This window comes from Leucopleurus acutus (genome assembly GCF_964270905.1).
Source record: "Leucopleurus acutus genome assembly, chromosome: 1".
In the NCBI taxonomy this organism is placed as follows: domain Eukaryota; kingdom Metazoa; phylum Chordata; class Mammalia; order Artiodactyla; family Delphinidae; genus Leucopleurus; species Leucopleurus acutus.
The window spans coordinates 173,798,258-173,816,491 of record NC_139142.1 but is presented as its reverse complement, the minus strand read 5'-3'; the positions used below and the strand labels follow the sequence as shown (position 1 = coordinate 173,816,491).

The 18,234-nt window shown below is 40.3% G+C and overlaps 1 protein-coding gene across 11 annotated transcripts in view; it reads right to left on the bottom strand.

Moving 5' to 3' along the window:
* The window catches only part of ZMYND11 (zinc finger MYND-type containing 11), a 137,095-nt gene extending 131,520 nt beyond the window's left edge, over positions 1–5,575 (bottom strand). For 3 of the 11 annotated variants that reach the window (XM_082842299.1, XM_082842307.1, XM_082842302.1), the window contains exon 1: positions 5,183–5,393. The gene's annotated coding sequence lies outside the window, so the exon portion shown is untranslated. The other 8 variants (XM_082842309.1, XM_082842301.1, XM_082842306.1 and 5 more) reach the window with 7 other exon arrangements.
* Positions 5,576–18,234: the final 12,659 nt, after the last annotated feature.

Sequence of the window (18,234 nt, the reverse complement as noted above, 5' to 3'; positions counted from 1 at the left end):
GTATCTTCCTCATTTTTAAAATATAGCATTTTAAATCCCAATTGTGAAAGTTGGTATTAAGTAACAAGCTCTCAAAACAAATCCATTTCCAACTATTTGTATATATCTTTCTTTTGTTTACACGATAAATGCTTGGATAAAAAGGAAGAGTCTTCCTTCTTTAAATTCTATTTTAAGTTTACTTAGCACACAAGCAGGTCAAATTAGGAAAAAATATTAAAGATTTTAAGTGGGACTATCTTTCATTTAAATGCTTAGATAGTATCAGGAGAACAAAAAAAAAGAATTACTAATCATAACAAAGTTGTTTTTAAAAATCCTCAAGTGGAGGCTTCCCTGGTGGTGCAGTGGTTGAGAATCCGCCTGCCAATGCAGGGGACACGGGTTCGTGCCCCGGTCCAGGAAGATTCCACATGCCGCAGAGCAGCTGGGCCCGTGAGCCATGGCCGCTGAGCCTGCGTGTCCAGAGCCTGTGCTCCGCAACAGGAGAGGCCACAACAGTGAGAGGCCCGCATACCGCAAAAAAAAAAAAAAAAAAAAAATGCTGATATGACAGTATTCCATTACCTTTGTCATTTCTATTAATCTCTTTGTCTATTTCTTTAATTTCACATGAAGTTAGGCAAATGATTAGCCATTATGTATTGATGAATAGAAAACAAACCCCCAAAATACAATGAAAAATGTCTAAATATTTACTAGTTGAACATAAATTAGATTTGTAAAATTGAGTTGAATACCTAAGCCTAACAATTTGCTAAATTTCCCTACTAAATACATAATGGTCTCTACAAATATTTTCTTAATTTCCAAATAAATATTTTTTAAATTTTGCGTACTGTTTATTTGCATTTGTAAGTAATTTGATATCAAACATTGTACAGCATTTTAACAATACAAACTACAGGCATACCTCATTTTATTGCACTTCACCTTACAGGCCTTCACAAATACTGTTTTCACAAACTGAAGGTTTGTGGCAACCCTGCATTGAGCAAGTCTACTGGTGCCATTTTTCCAACAGCATTGGCTCACTTTGTGTTTCTGTGTCACATTTTGGTAATTCTTGCAACATTTTAAGTTTTTTCATTATTACTGTATTTGTTATGGTGATCTGTAATCAGTGATCTTTGATGTGACTACTAAAGCTCACTAAAGGCTCAGATGTTGGTTAGCATTTTTTAGCAATAAAGTATTTTTTAATTAAGGTATGTACACTGGTTTTTGGACATAATGCTACTGCACACTTAACAGACTACAGTATAGTGTATATATAACTTGTATATGCATTGGGAAACCAAAAAACTCACATGACTTGCTTTATTGTGATATCTCCTTTACTGCGGTGGTCTGGAGCAGAACCCATGGTATCTCTGAGGTATGCCTGTAAATAGCTTTCCAAGAATTTTCTAAGCGGAAAATCAGTAATAGGCACACACACACACAAAGATCTTTCCTTAAGGCAGCACATATGTTTAAGATACTACATGTGAGATATTACATCATACTGCTGGGTATTTAGATTTCAATTTGTATCTCCCTTCCATTATGTTCATTTCTATCATTTCACCTCTTATCACAGAGATTCTCAAGCCTGTATGTTATATGGATCATATTCTCTCAAAAAACTACTACTGATAGTTCATTCACTTCTTATTATAGAGAGTATGTATGTGTGTTGAGGGGTGTGGGTGTGCTACAAGGAGGTGGGACCTTACACAATTAAAAGGAAGACTGCTATGCTTTTAAGATGATCATGTGTATGATTTTTAGAAGTGGGATAGTGTATGTAAAGAACTTTGCACAATGGCTGACACTTGGTAAACATACAATATATGATGCCTATTTTCATCATGGTACTCATTTACGTTATAAACTTGTGGATACAAAAACATTTCAAAAATCAAGACCAAAGGAAGACAGACCACTGATGATACGGAGGACCTTCAGACCACTATTGATCTTCACAGAATCACTGTACGAAAGCAGATTTACTATTGTTTTGAAATGCTGACAATGCCACTGAAACAAAGTAACTGAAAGTCTTCAGGTAAGAGATACTGATAGCAATTAAACTCCTTGTTTTTCAGATGGGTAAATTGAGACCAGGCATGGCAAGTTTAAATAATTTGCCCAAGATCACTCTGCTAGTAATGACAGAGGTGAGATTCAGACCCAAGTCACCTGGCCTCAAACTCATGTTGCTATACTACCTCCAATCAAATTACAAAAATCTAATCAACCTGTAAAAAATTCAACGTTAAGTCCAAGTTAAGGTTTTCAAACAGTGAAACTTTTTTTTTTTCTTTAAGTCAGGCTCTTCTCCTTAACATTTTCTCCTTTTTTCCAGATACAGCCTCTTGGCTTAAATTTTTTCTATGGAGAATTCAATTGAAGGATGGTAGGGGTAGGTACACAAAATCTGATACCAGAGGTTTAGGGCTTTAAGCAACAGTAGGACAGTATTTGATACTTTATTTCAAATGTTACAATTCTTAATTAGCTTCAATCGGTGTCTCAATTTAGGTATGCCAAAGGGTATGAATGTCTCTGTTATACACTACCTGAACAACCCTTAAAGGAAAAGTGGATACTGTTACAAAAAGGTGAGAGTTCAAAAAAACACAGGTCAATTCACGGAAACATGCAAGATGCCATACACTCAAAGTATCAACGTAATGATATCCTAAGAACAATGCGTATGAACTAAGGAGATAATTTTAACATTTTAATTGATCTTTCTTTGTAAAGCTGGGAGCACTTACATATGTTTATTTAACCACCTTGCAACAGGTAACTGAAAAAATAAACTGCCCAATTACAAAATGTAAAAGGGAGATTCCATTTTCATATGAACAACATCTAAGGGGAAACATATGAACAACATCTACAGGGAAAAAGTACCACAATAGAGATCCTCTGTCAATCATGCATGGAGTTAAGCAAGAAAAATATTTTATTGATTATGTCATAATCACAGACCATATTTTCTGACCTCTGATTCTCTAACTTGGCCATCTTATAAAGAAGAGTCCACCAAAATAATGACTAATCAACGCTAAAGACAAAGAAAATAACATGCCTGTACAAAATTCATATTTTATCTCCTGCTTGTTCAAGTTAGAATTCAGAAAAGTCACAAAGGTGACCCTGCTTACCAGAAAGCACTCAAACTTTTAAAGGACAACGAAGACTATCTCTCTGCTAACTTCAAACCATTAATTAGAATCAATGACCCAAAAGCCTGAAAAGGTTATGCATCCCATAATTACTAAGGTACAACCACTACATTTCTCGGTTTAAAAGAAAAACGTTTTACTTTATGCTCTTAAACAGACTAAATTATTTTTAAGCAGTCTCGTTTCCACAGGACACCGCTTACTGTAGGATGCAGAACACCTGGGTGAGGCAGACCAGAGGACCCAGGACCTAAACCTCAGTAAGCCCTGTGGGCCTCTAAAAATCTGACCCAAGCGGGCCCCTCCAACCTTCAGGCACCCATCCCTCAACAGGGTACCTGCTTTGAGTTCACAGGACCCCGGATACTATGTACACACCCCACAAGCGCACACGAAGCACCATGAACACACAGTATGTAACAGCGGGTATGACATGCCCACACCGGGAACCATGTGGACCCGTTTATAACACCAGGCACCATAGACAAACTAGGTACCATGCACACACCATATGTGACACCAGGAACCATGCCCACACCAGGTATGATATCCCCACCACGTATAACACCAAGTACCAGGTGCACACCGAGCACCAGAAACACAACGGGTATCATGCATGCTCCCACAGTATACAACACCAGGCACACATTCGGGACCACGGACACACCAGGCAGCATGGACACACTAGGAATCATGCCCCACCACATACCAGGTGCACACTGGGCAACACCGACACACAGCATATAACACCAGGCGCCACGGACACACCGGGCACCATGACCACACGGTATGTAACACCGACCACCATGGACACACTGGGTATCACACCCCCACCGTACATAACACCGGGCACCACGGACACACCGTGAGCGCCTCCAGCGCTGGGCCAGAAAAGCGTAAGGGGACAGTCCACGCGGAAGTTGGGGGTCCCAGGCCGGCTGCTGCGCCCCAGCTTAGCTCCCCTCCGGACGCCCGGCGGGATGGGTGGCGGACACTTAGGCGGTCCTGGGGGCCCGGGAGGATCTGCAGAGGAGGCGAAGGCCTCTCTGCCGCCCGTTACCAGCCCCGGGGACCAGGCCTCGCCTGGGCCCTTGGGGACCACCCTGCCCAGCCGCGGCCTTCGCTCCCAACAACTAGCCGTCAAGGCAGACGCCCGCCCCCAAACTCACAGGGCCGCGTCCCGGCGGACCCCGAGCCGAACCGCTGGCCCCGAGGCCTGGGCGCGCGGGGAGGACCGGCCCGGCGGGCGGCGCTCACGCGACTCCCCGGCTTCGCGGCCCGTGCAGGCCCCGCGCCGTCCTGCTCCTGCGGGGCCTCCTTCTCCTGCAGGGCCGCCCTTCCCCGGCCGGCCGAAGGCGGGGTGCGCAGCCGAACCCCCGCAGACCAGCAGGCCCCTGCCCGACGCAAACAAAGCTCCGCCGTTCACTCGGCTCTGTTTGCAGGGGGCGAGCAGCGGTCACGCCCGCGGCCCGAGAAGCTGCAGCCGGGCCCGAGCTCCACAAACACCCCGCCTCGGACACCCCGCCCGCGCCCCCGCCCCCGCCCCGCCACCGAGGCCGAGCGTCTCCCACCATTATGCTCCGGACGGTCCTCGCCGCCGCCGCCGCGCCCGGCCCTCCCCCTCCGCGCCCGGCCCGCCGCCCGCGCCGCCTCCTTCCCGCCGCCGCCGCCTTCTCCGGGCCAGGGCCGGCGAAGAGCGGGGGGGGCTGCGGTCTCCCGGCCTCCCAGCCACCGCGGGCCCGGCATCCCTGCCGCCCGCGCCGGCTCCCCGGCCTCCCCGCCTCCGGTTACGCGGACCCGGCCTCCCTGCCGCCCGCCCCGGCTCCCCGACCTCCCCACCTCCGGCTCCACGGGCCCGGCCTCCTCCCTGGCTCCCCGGCTCCGCGGACCCGGCCTGCCCGCTCCGGCTCCGCGCCTCAGGGGCGCCATGTTTACAAGCCTCCACCACAGAAACTCGCGAGCACCCGGCGAGGGAAGCGCTGAGGCCCCGCCGCCGCACTTACGGTGTCTCCTCGCCGAGCGGCGGGACGTGGCCGGGCGCGGAGTTGAGGCGCCGCCGCCGCCGGGAAAGTTTGCGTCCTGCGAGGCCGCGGCGCCGCTCACATGGCGGGCTGAGCGGGGCGGCCGCTCGCCGGCCCGGCCTCCTCACCGCCGCCCGCCCGCCGCCCCCGGGCTTTATTGTGTGGCCCGCCGGCCGGCCGCGCTGCGGGCTCGGGCTCGGGCTCGGCGCGGGCTCCCTCCCGGCCCGGCCCGCCGTGCACGCCCACACCCACCTTCCCGCCGTCCTGTGCTCCGCGCCTCTCCCCAAATTTGAGCATATTCTTACATATCCACACATGCACTTCATATCAACACACACGTGAAAGCTACGTACGTGCGGGCACGCGGGAGCCGGGAGCGGAGCGCACAAAGATCCGGCACCCGCAGCATCGTCAGCTCGGACCCGCGGCTGCGGGCACTGCCCGGCCGACGCCTGCTTTCGTGTGCCTCGTACCTGCCTAGAGTCACCGTCGGAACGGCAAAGTCTTGGAGGAGCATTAATTTTTTAATTGGCAAGATCGGTAAAATGGTGTTAATACCTTTTAAAATCTGTCAGCGAAACAAATTGCGAGAATATGCTGAATTCCTCATTCCATAGGTGCACAAACAGGACTTCAGAAAGAACGGGACCACCCATTACCTTTTTGGCAAAAACACTACCAATTTGTGTAAGGAGAAGGTTATCTTTCTTAGTTTGTAATTCTAGATCTAAGGAGAAGATCCTCATATGTGGATTAAGAAAGTCTCAGAGATAAGCATACTTAATAGATTCACATATTTTCTCTAATGACCTTTGTCCATAGGAGTTTAGAAGGAAGACCTATCAGCCAAAACTTCCTACTCTGATTCTCTTTGGACATATATACCTGAAAATCACCGGAAGACACTTGTCCAAGAAATTTGGGGATTCTAATCCAATTCAACAATCTTTCACAGCTGGTCTCTAAGTTAGAATTTAGAAATGGGTGGTACTTGAATAGGAGTTCTATGATGTACACCTGTGGAAGAAACATAGCATTTCATAGCCCTGGTTCTAATACATCCCAGAGAGATTTTGGTTATCTCAAGAGACATCACAAAATAATTTAAACTCATTTTAATTGTATGGATAAATATATTCCATTAAAATCGAGCAGAGGGATTAAAAGATGTCAGAAAAAAATCAAGCCATGCCTGGTTTGAATGCGGGACCAGGAATTCTAACAATGAATAGCTTTAAGTAAATCATCTTTTTTTTTAAGTCATCTGTAAAATAGAGGACTGCATGATTCTATATATTTCACAGAGGCCACTCAAGGAAAACATCATATATGTATAAAAGGAAACTTACATTTTAGGAAAGAAGTCACTAACCCTAACTGCACATTTTTCTACTATCAAAGTTTTTAGCCATCATTTTTATTTTTGTACACAGATATTCTCTCTCATTCTACCTTGGTTTTGCCTAGAATTTAACCCTTGGCCCTATACTCCCTTCAGAACAGTTTTATTTACCTTATTTTCCCCCCAGCTGAATAACTAATAGGCAGGGGAGATGGTCTGGGGGCCAGTGGTTTGGGGTTGGGAGTTGGAGGGACGCCCAGAAGACCCAAATAGTTATTTCCATACAACTTAGGTTATACCATGAATTTATCTGCCAAACTGCAAAGAGAAGGCAAGGAACTGAGGTGTCAAGGAAAAGAGGGAAAAGGAAGAGTAGTGGGCTGTGAGGAATGGTTTACATCAACTTGGCCATGTTTCAGAGATTTAACACCACCCAAAGAAAGACCCCACGCAGCACTCCTAATTCTTCCTCAACCCCAACTAACGCTAGACAAGTAATGTCTGACTTGATCAGCATATCACTTTTTCCAGATTCTGCTTTAAGAAATATTATGTAAATAGAGAAGGCATGGATTATTCAACAGGTTGGTGTGGAATTTTTGTCTCTTTAAAATATAAATCAAATCATATCCTTACCTTACACTCCACACTTTAAAATAATCCAAATGACTTAAATAATACATATGTATAAACTGAAAATCATTATTCTAAAGGTAGAAGAAAATATAGGTGAATGTTTGTAATATTAGTGTGGAGAAAAATATCCTAAGCTCTAAAGCAATGATTTTTATCAGAAAAGAGTGATAAATTTGACTATATAAAAATTTATGTATCCTATATGTCAAAAACAAATATAGACCTATTTTAAAATACGCCCATTAGGGTTACAACTTTTATACTTTATAAGGAGTTTCTTCTAATACCCTTTTCCCCACTTTCTTCACATAATGAGGACCAATTCAGATTTTTTTAGGACCAGTTTAGAGAGGGTGACTTCACAGTTACATAGAGTTGGGGTATCCTGCTAAACTCCCATCTCAGAGAGTTCCTGGTTTGCTAGTATGTAGCAATAACAAGCTCATGCACATGCTCCTGAAAGTCTTGCTTTTATTTGTTTAAAGTTTGGTTTTATGTTTCTATTTTGCATTAAAGGTTGAATTACATAAACTTTGAATACTGTATGTATGCTTTGTTTGAGAACATAGTCTTAAGTGTGATGTACAGAATAACTATAAAAACCTTCAGGAATGCAGGTGAACAGCACATTATACAGAAATTAGTGAATAGAAATTGTTATGTTGTGTTATCACAAGTACTGTAAACTAGTGAAGTAAAATAGGTCTATTTCAATGAGACTTGGTGTTTTTCATTTATGGGGACTCTGGAATATATATATATATATAAAATCACCTTTTCTAATTTAAAATAATAGTAGCTCCATTTTCAACTTACAATAATGTTTTTTTGATAACAAATTACTCTTATAAGGTGAGGAAGGCTGTACAAGTAAAATTAAAAGGCAAACAAACTGGGAGAATATATATATATGCAAGAAATAAGAACTAGTTAATTAAAGAACTAATAGTCTTTAAATATAAAAAGCTATGTCACATCAGTAAGATAAATACCACACACACCACCAAAAAAAAGAAACAAGGCCATGGATAATTTAGGAAAAAAGAAATATAAATTATTAATAAATATTAACAAATGTTCAGATTCCCTAGTAATATAATGACAAAATAACACAACACTGCTTTTCTTCAATGGCAGAATTCTTCTTCAATGATAATGCTATTGAGGGTTAGCGAGATGGACACTCTTTCATACACTATTGATAGGAAATTGAATTGGTATGAATACTGGTTGAAATACCAGAGCCTTAAAAATAGTTATATCTTTAAGCCCAGGCATCCGCATTTAGAAATCTATCCTAAATATATCTTCTGAAAGACAAGCAAGAATGTATGCACAAATTGTTCTTCCCAGCTTAAAAAACGTCAATGATTTTCTGCAGCATCTTGAATAAATCAAACCCTGTTCTTTGGCTCACAAGGCCCAGCTTTGCCTGGCCCCTACCTACTTCCTAATTTTAACCTCATTCTACGTTTCATTCCTGCCTCACTAACCTTTGTCCCATATCAGAACAGTACAAAGTTTGTCCCCTCCTTCTGGAACATCCTTCCCCTGTCTCCTTGGGGATAATCCTACTCATTCTTCAGGTGTCTATTCAATTGTCACTTTTTCCAAAAACTGAGCCCCCAGTCTAAGTTGGCACGCTCTATTTTTCTCCATAAGACAAGATTATTGAAATGATATATTTACCTTAGAGTTTATAGACTAACGAGCTGATTTGCTCTCCATAGCATACCCAGACACCCAATGAATATGGTAAATGCAAAAGTGGCACGGAAAAATTGGTGGTCTCGCTGCACTTGAGAGGGTACTATCAAGGTACTAGCGTTTTGCTTTTAAATAACATAATGTCAGTGGCTCTGTCACTCAAGTATTGTAGTCCTTCTTAATGCATGTTAATCAACATTACATGTTAATTAAATCATGTTATACTTAGGTTAATAGCTCAGGGCTGTGGGATAAAGGATATTGTAAATGCAGGTCTCCCAAGCCCTGAGAGGAGCAAAGTAATGTTCTCTCTGGCCATGCAAGCATGAGTGAGAGTGTGTGTGTGTGTGTGTGTGTGTGTGTGTGTGTGTGAGAGAGAGAGAGAGAGAGAGAGAGAGAGAGAGAAACAGGCAGGTATATATGCCTGGGGTGATATTTTTGAAGCATATTAACACGCTTTTCTCCTTTGCATTTTCATGCACGAGATCCCCAGTTAGCCTGAGGCATCTGCATACCTTGGAGGACATTAGGATTGGCACAGCAAGAATTTATATAGACAGAAAGTCAATATCAAGTGGCTAACACTCCAAATAAGAAATATTAATCTACAGCAAGATGAATGGATTGCAAGCATGGCTTTGTTCAGAGATAACACAATTCTCCAAATCACTTTTTCTCCTTTTTTAACATTTTTAGAAACAGATCTGGCATAGGAGACCTGAACTTCGCCACCCAGGGTCAGGGCTGGAATGAAACTGGGGGGGAAGAGGAGGCAGGAAGTTGGTAGTGAGGTTTGTAACCACTTAGGGTTAGACACTTTTTCCAAATATTTGTAACTCAAAAATATTTGGCACTCAAAACTATTTGATGAATTAATGAATGAGATTCATTACAAAGTTTTTTGTAATACCAATAAAATAAAGTTGAAATAAGATAAAAATCCAGCATTAGAAACTGTTAACTGGAAAGGAATATAAAATCACAGATGCATATGATTTCAATTTTGTGAGATATTAAAAGGAAATGTTAACAGTGAACATTTCTCTGGGTTACGGATATCTTCTTTTTTAAAAATCTTTTTTCCATAATTAGGAAAAAATTACTAATAATACTAGCCTAAGAGACTGGTTATTCCCACAACACTATGTATCCCTTACTTGAAATAATATATGTTTTCAGAAAACTAATAAAATTAAGTTGTTTAGAATCTTATTTTCCATTGATTTCTTTAGTCAGTGTAGATGGAGATTTTGTGCCTGCAATCTATCCATAGCTCACATCCAAAAATTTATATAAAAAGCCAAAAAAATATAACTGTTGGGCAATTTAAGCTAATAAAAATGAATGTGAATATATGTGGGTAGTGGTCACAGCAACCTCTCCAGGCATCGGTTTTCTCCTTTGTAAATGAGGGAGGTTTACTCACTGCCTTTTCAGGTTCCCATTGGCACCAAAGTTCTACGATCTCCAAAGTGCTACCCTCACACCTGTTCCCAGAGTTCCTTTCGTCTCTACTGTTATATGGAACCTTGTGAAAGTTTGTTTATCAGATGTTCTTTCTCTTCATGCGCCCTTATTCTCTTTACCCCTGGTTTCCTTACTTTCATTTTCCCCCTTCTGATTGTTTTTGGCAGAGTGTTAAATGATTCCTGGCCTCTGAACAGACACCACCACACCTGTTAACTCCAGGTAGAGGCCTCTCTCCTACTTCTTTATCTAACCATAGAAAATACCAGGAAATGCACATCTGCATTTTTATAATCATCCTCCAACCTCTTGTCAGAGATAACTTTTCAACATTGTCACTTTTTTAAGGAGGACAAAATTTAGTCACATTCTACACCATCATCTTATTAAGAATTTCTTATAGTGAGTTTACATTAAAATAAGAGACACCTGCATTACCCATTATTACTAAGGTCTACACTCCCAGTGACGGCAGATGAACAAATCTGATCACATGGAACTGTGAACAGAAGGCCCTTTTCAATGCTACATTTTACATAAATTCTTTTCTCTCATTGCCACCCAACAAATGAGAACCTTTGGGAACTATTCTGAGTTTCTTTAAAATCCAGTACTGTGGTGTATAGTATTTAATATATTCTTTTTTATTCCCTTCCTTCAGCTTCATGATAGTTGTTATTGGGTATTTATGTCCCTTCCCACACAGATTCATATTTAATAAAATGTCAGATCTATTCAACACAGTACTGGAAGTCCTCGACACAGCAATTAGACAAGTAAAAGAAATAAAAGGTATCCAAATTGGAAGGGAAGAGGTAAAATTGTCATTGTATGCAGATGACATGACACTATATATAGAAAACCCTAAAGACTCCACACAAAAACTACTAGAACTGATAAACAAATTCAGCAAGGTAGCAGGATACAATGTTAACATACAGAAATCTGTTAAATTTCTTTACACTAACAATGAAATATCAGAAAGGGAATTTTTTTTTTAAAAATCCCTTTTAAAAGAACATCAAAAAAAGAAAAAAACAACTTAGGAGTAAACCTGACCAAGGAGGTGAAAGACTTATATGCTGAAAACTATAAAATATTGGTAAAGGAAATTGAAGGTGATTCAAAGAAATGGAAAGATATATCCCATGCTCTTAGACTGGAAGAATTAACACTGTTAAAATGGCTATACTACCCAAAGCAATCTACAGATTTAATGCTATCTCTATCAAATTACCACTGACAGTTTTCACAGAACTAGAACAAATAATCCTAAAGTCTATATGGAACCACAAAAAACCCAGAACTGCCAAAGCAATCCTGAGGAAAAAGAGCAAAGCTGGAGGCATAACCCTCCCAGTCATCAGACACTACTACAAAGCTACAGTAATCAAAACAGCATGGTATTGGCACAAAAATAGACACATGGATGAATGGAACAGAATGTAGAGCCCAGAAATAAATCCACACACCTATGGTCAATTAATCTTCAACAAAGGAGGCAAGAATATACAATGGAGAAAAGACAGTCGCTTCAGCAAGTGATGTTGGGAAAGTTGGACAGCCACATGTAAATCAATGAAGTTAGAACACTCCCTCACACCATACCCAAAAATAAACTCAAAATGGCTTAAAGACTTAAATATAAGACATGACACCATAGGGCTTCCCTGGTGGCGCAATGGATAAGAATCTGCCTGCCAACGCAGGGGACACAGGTTCGATCCGTGGTCTGGGAAGATCCCATATGCCACGGAGAAACTAAGCCCATGCACCACAACTACTGAGCCTGTGCTCTACAGCCTGCGAGCCACAACTATTGACGCCTACGTGCCTAGAGCCCATGCTCAGCAACAAAAGAAGCCACCGCAATAAGAAGCCCACATACTGCAACAAAGAGTAGCCCCCTCTTGCCGCAACTAGAGAAAGCCTGCGTGCAGTAACGAAGACCCAACACAGCCAAAAGAATAAATAATTTTTAAAAATACTAAAAAAAGGGCTTCCCTGGTGGCGCAGTGGTTGAGAGTCCGCCTGCCGATGCAGGGGACACGGGTTTGTGCCCCGGTCCGGGAAGATCCCACATGCTGCAGAGCGGCTGGGCCCATGAGCCATGGCCGCTGAGCCTGCGCGTCCGGAGCCTGTGCTCCGCAACGGGAGAGGCCACAACAGTGAGAGGCCCGCGTACCACAAAAAAAAAAAAAAAAAAGACATGACACCATAAAGTTCCTAGAAGAGCATATAGGCAAAACATTCTCTGACATAAATCATATCAATGTTATCTTAGGTCAGTCTCCCAAGGCAAAAGAAATAATAGCAAAAATAAACAAATGGGACCTAATCAAACTTAAAACCTTTTGCACAGCAAATGAAACCATAAACAAAACAAAAAGACAACCTATGGACTGGGAGGAAGTATTCTCAAAAGATGAGACCGACAAGGGTTTAATTTCCAAAATATACAAACAGTTCATACAATTCAATAACAAAAAACCCAAACAACTCAAGCAAAAAATGGGCAGAAGACCTAAATAGACATTTCTCCAAAGAACACATACAGATGGCCAATAAGCATGTGAAAAGATGCTCAACTTTGCTAATTATCAGAGAAATGCAAATCAAAACTACAATGAGGTATCACATCACACTGGTCAGAATGGCCATCACTAAAAGGTCTACAAATAATAAATGCTGGAGAGGGTGTGTAGAAAAGGGAACCCTCCCACACTGTTGGTGGGAATGTAAATTGGTTCCACCATTCCACTGTATGGAGAACAGTATGGAGGTTCCTCAAAAAACTAAAAATAGAGTTATCATATGATCCAGCAATCCCACTCCTAGGGCATCTATCCATAGGAAACCCTAATTCAAAAACATACATGCACCCTAATGTTCATAGCAGCAATATTTACAATAGCCAAGACATGGAAGCAACCTAAACGTGATATATATATCACATCTCAACCATAAAAAAGCATGAAATAATGCCATTTGCAGCAACATGGATGGACCTAGAGATTATCATATGAAATGATATGTCAGACAAAGACAAATATCATATGATATCACTTTATGGAATCTAAAATATGATTCAAACGAACTTATTTACAAAACAGAAACAGACTCACAGACATAGAAAACAAACTTATGGTTACCAAAGGGGAAAGAGGGGGCTGGGGGGAGGGAAAAATTAAGAGTTTGTGATTGGCAGATGCGAGCTTCTGTGTATAAAATAGATAAACAACGAGGCCCTACTGTATAGTACAGGGAACTGTATTCAATACCTTGTAATGAACTATAACAAAAAATAATATGAAAAATAATATATATGTATTTATGTATAACTGAATCACTTTGTACACCAGAAACTAACACAACATTGTAAATTAATTATACTTCAATTTTTAAATTAATCAATTAATCAATAATAAAAGAAAATGTCAGAGTATTTTTTATCGTAGACTTTGGAATTAATTGTATCTTGTTCTGAAGGATCCTCCATTTTTTGATATTTAGGGAAGCTTTCTTTCAGATGTGGATAATTGACATAAAATTAAAAGTGATGTTATCTTTATGCATGTTTTGGGTTTGTAATACCAATAGAGTTGAGAGAAATTTTTTAAAGCCTTAGGGGACAGGGACACTAGAGATAATTCTAAATAAATAGTTCATGAGAAAATTGTCTTCTATTAGCAGTGAAATATAAAATGTCCTTCTCTGTTCTTACCTTCTCTCTAGTATTTGAAGGAAACTATCTCACTGAATTGCCCAGCTTGATAAATCCCTTAAAAAGCAAAAGAAAAATGTATGAGACATTTTAGATCCCCCAGGGGAAATGTGTAGGAATTAAAAATCTAGATGAACAGTAAAATGAAAGTAAATAACTGTAGCACCAAATTATACTTTCTTAAAAATTATTACATTCCGGAAATATTTCCTGAATCATTTGTTCATTGTCTCCACATCTGCAGTTTGATGGTCTCTTTTGCTCATATGCAGTATTTAGGTAAAGTTGGAGAAAAGCTGCAGAGAGCACTACATACTTCCTTTTTTTTTTTTTTCTTTTTATTTAACTGCAGACAGAATTTCAAACACAGAAAGTTCTGCTTCCTCGACAGCTGCACGCAAAAACCAATGCATTTCTTTCTGTTTCTGACGCAAGTCATCCAAAAGGCCACCTCTTGCAATCGAGGCTTTTTCTGCCTCCCTCTTCATGGTGAAGGCCTGGGTTAACTTTCACACACATGCCATTCAATGATGAATTGTCATTTCTTATTTGTACTCATTTCTCTTTTCTTATTGCCATTTTGAAAACTCCTCCAGGATATGGGCAAAGAAAGTCAAAGGAAAAGTGAAACTCAGCACATTTTTGGTTTTTATTAGTAATCGTATTTTTTTAAGGGAAAGTTGCTGAGAGAGAAACTAAGTGAATCTACAGATTAGAATATCAAGGGATAAGTACAGAGTTTCTTACATAGTTGCTAATGTACTGAATGCTAATTATAAAACTGTCTTAGTGTATGCCTCCATTCTAGGTAAGCCTATAACTGAAATAAACAGTTGCCATCTGTTTTAAATGCATATGTATTTATTTCTAGTTAACATTTAACCAAGAGTTTCTGTTGGAGAGGTGCTTAGTTGTTATATGTTAAACACATTTTGGAATCCTTTACGTAAATGGCGTATTATGTCAGCAAGGTCTCACGCGTGCACGTGCACGTGCGCACACACACACACACACAATAGCAGCATGGGTAAATAAGTTGTGATTTATTCATAGATATGATTTATGTAATCATTAAAGAAGTTGTTGATAAAGATTATTTTTCCATATTAAGTGAAAAACTATGATATTCATTGGAGAAAATGATCACAACCATATAAAAATATATATTAATTGAAAAAAGACAAGAAGGAAATACGATAAATTGCTAAATATATTAATCTCTGGCAAGTAAAATTATATGTGGTTTACTTTTTCTTTTTATATTTTTATTTTCTTGATCCTGTATTCATTTTGCAGTTATAAAAAAAAGTTGTGAAAATAAAATATTTTTCTAGGTCAAAGGAATTGAGTATTGACACTTTTATATTGTTCAACCTAATAACATTAGTCTTCAGATTCCCTGAGTGGGATTTTTGAAAAATAAAAATAAGGGTTAAGGGACTTCCCTGGTGACACAGTGGTTAAGACTCTGAGCTCCCAAGGCAGGAGGCCCGGGTTCAATCCCTGGTCAGGGAACTAGATCCCACATGCATGTCGCAACTAAGGAGCCGGCAAGCTGCAACTAAGGAGCCGGCAAGCTGCAACTAAGGACCCTGCCTGCCTCAACTAAGGAGCCCGTCTGCCACAACCAAATAAATAAATAATTTTTAAAAATAAGAGTTAAGCCAGACTTAAGTGTGTTCTTTAGGAAAATGGTAATCCAATAGAATAAGCTGGAATCCAATTAGAAGAAAGTGCTCATGGCATTTCATGTACGTTTTCCCTCAAACTCAGTTTTTAAAAGTCAGTTCAATATTTTACATTGAAAATTATAATGATGTTGAGCTCACACAGATTATAAAAGTAAGAAACTTTCCATGTGATAGTGAGGAGTTACAGTTACAAAGTTTATCTCATCTATAAATGTAACTTCGATTGTGAAATCCCTTATACAATAAAGACCTTTATTCAAAAAACTAAAATATTCTGAGCTCTATGTTGTAGGGAGTGAAATGCCCTTTACCACACTAGCTCATTTCATCCTTAACAACTGATAACTTCGTTACTCACATTTTACTCATGAGGAAACTGAGATTGAGAAAAATAAAATATCTTTCCTACGCTCAGAGCTGGCAAGACTGAACTCACACTTGCATCCAGGATTACCTACTGACAGAATCTGAAGTCTGGGCTATTCTTGATATCATTTCAAATGTATTCCTCAGTTAGAAACACATTTTTAAAAAGAGCTTACCTATAATATCACACACACACACAAAATCTCTCTGCCTTGCATTAAAATTTCTATTCTGCCATCAGAATAAGAAATTAAATTTTTAATTTTTTTTCTTTTTTGGCCGCGCAGCACGCAGGATCTTAGTTCCCTGAACAGGGATCGAACCCGTGCCCCGTGCAGTAGAAGCGCAGAGTCTTAACCACTGGACCACCAGGGAAGTCACATAAGAAATTAAATTTTTAAAATAGAAGATGCACATTCATTAAACAAAGGATTTCAGATATGTGAAAAACTCTAAAACAAACAAAGGAAAAGAAACCCAAAATACTGTATTCAAATGAGTCACCCAAAGTGAAAAAGAACTTTCCCTTTGATCATCTACTGCTTAGGACCATAGAATTCACAGTTGGGCTCACCTTGGTTATTGCCTTTTTCACTTCCTTTAAGAAGTCTAGAATGCTTAGGTTCTGCTCTGGCAAGATTAGGTTGATAATACCAGCGAAAGAGAAAAACTCATCAGGTGTGAGAGTTACAATTCTTAGGTTCTTTTATTTATTTTCTTTTTTAGCGATTTTTTTTCTTTTTTTACTTTAGACATTACTATCTTATTTTTTCTAACTTTTTATTAATTAATTTTTTGTGTGTGTGGTATGCGGGCCTCTCACCGCTGCGGCCTCTCCCGTTGCGGAGCACAGGCTCCGGACACGCAGGCTCAGCAGCCATGGCTCACGGGCCCAGCCGCTCCGCAGTATGTGGGACCTTCCCGGACCGGGGCATGAACCCGCGTCCCCTGCATCGTCAGGCGGACTCTCAACCACTGCGCCACCAGGGAAGCCCCTTTTTCTAACATTTTAATTTTATTTTTTGGTCTTAGTTGTGGCAGGCAGGCTCCTTAGTTGTGGCATGTGACTCTTAGTTGTGGCATGCATGTGGGATCTAGTTCCCTGACCAGGGATCGAACCCAGGGTTCCCTGCAGTGGAAGCATGGAGTCTTAACCACTGGACTGCCAGGGAAGTCCCTAGGTTCTTTTAATATTAACCTTTTTATCAAAGCATTAAAAATTTAGCCTGGATGGCAGGGTTTTAAATTATAATTTGAATTGAAATATTTTTATTATTGCTACTTTTATAAAATCACATTCATCTTTGTGTGTGATTCTGTAGCATATCTTATTCTCATGCTAAAAACTTTGGTTCAGATTTGAGTCTACATAGTTTGCCAATTGCTTTTTAACTCTTTATTGTGGTTGCCATAAATTTTACAATATACACATAACTAATCCAACTCTACTTTCAAATAACACTATACCACTTTACAGGTAATGTGAGTACCTTATAATAACAAAATAATCCTAATTCCTCTCTCCTATCCCTTCCTCATTGCTTTCATTCATTTCACTTATATATAAGCATATATAAACATATCTATATATCTATATGTATATATATAAAATCTACACCTAAGCATACGTAGTCAAATATACGTTACTGTTAATATTTTGAATGAACTGTTATCTGTTTGATCAGTTGAGAAAAGAAAAATAAAACTTTTAATTTTACTTTCTTTTATTCCTTCTCTGATGCGCTTTCTTTTTTTTAATTGGAGTATAATGTGTTAGTTTCTGCTGTAGAATAAAGTGAATCAGCTATATGTATACATATATCCCCTCCCTCTTCAGCTTCCCTCCCACCCCAACTCCATCCCACCCCTCTAGGTCATCACAGAACACTGAGCTGATCTCCCTATGCTATACAGCAGCTTCCCACTAGCTATCTGTTTTACACATGATAGTGTATATATGTCAATGCTACTGTCTCAATTGGTCCCACCCTCCCTTTCCCGCACTGTGTCCACAAGTCCATTCTCTATGTCTGCGTCTCTTTTCCTGCCCTGCAAATAGGTTCATCAGTACCATTTTTCTAGCTTTTTTTCTTTTTTTAAG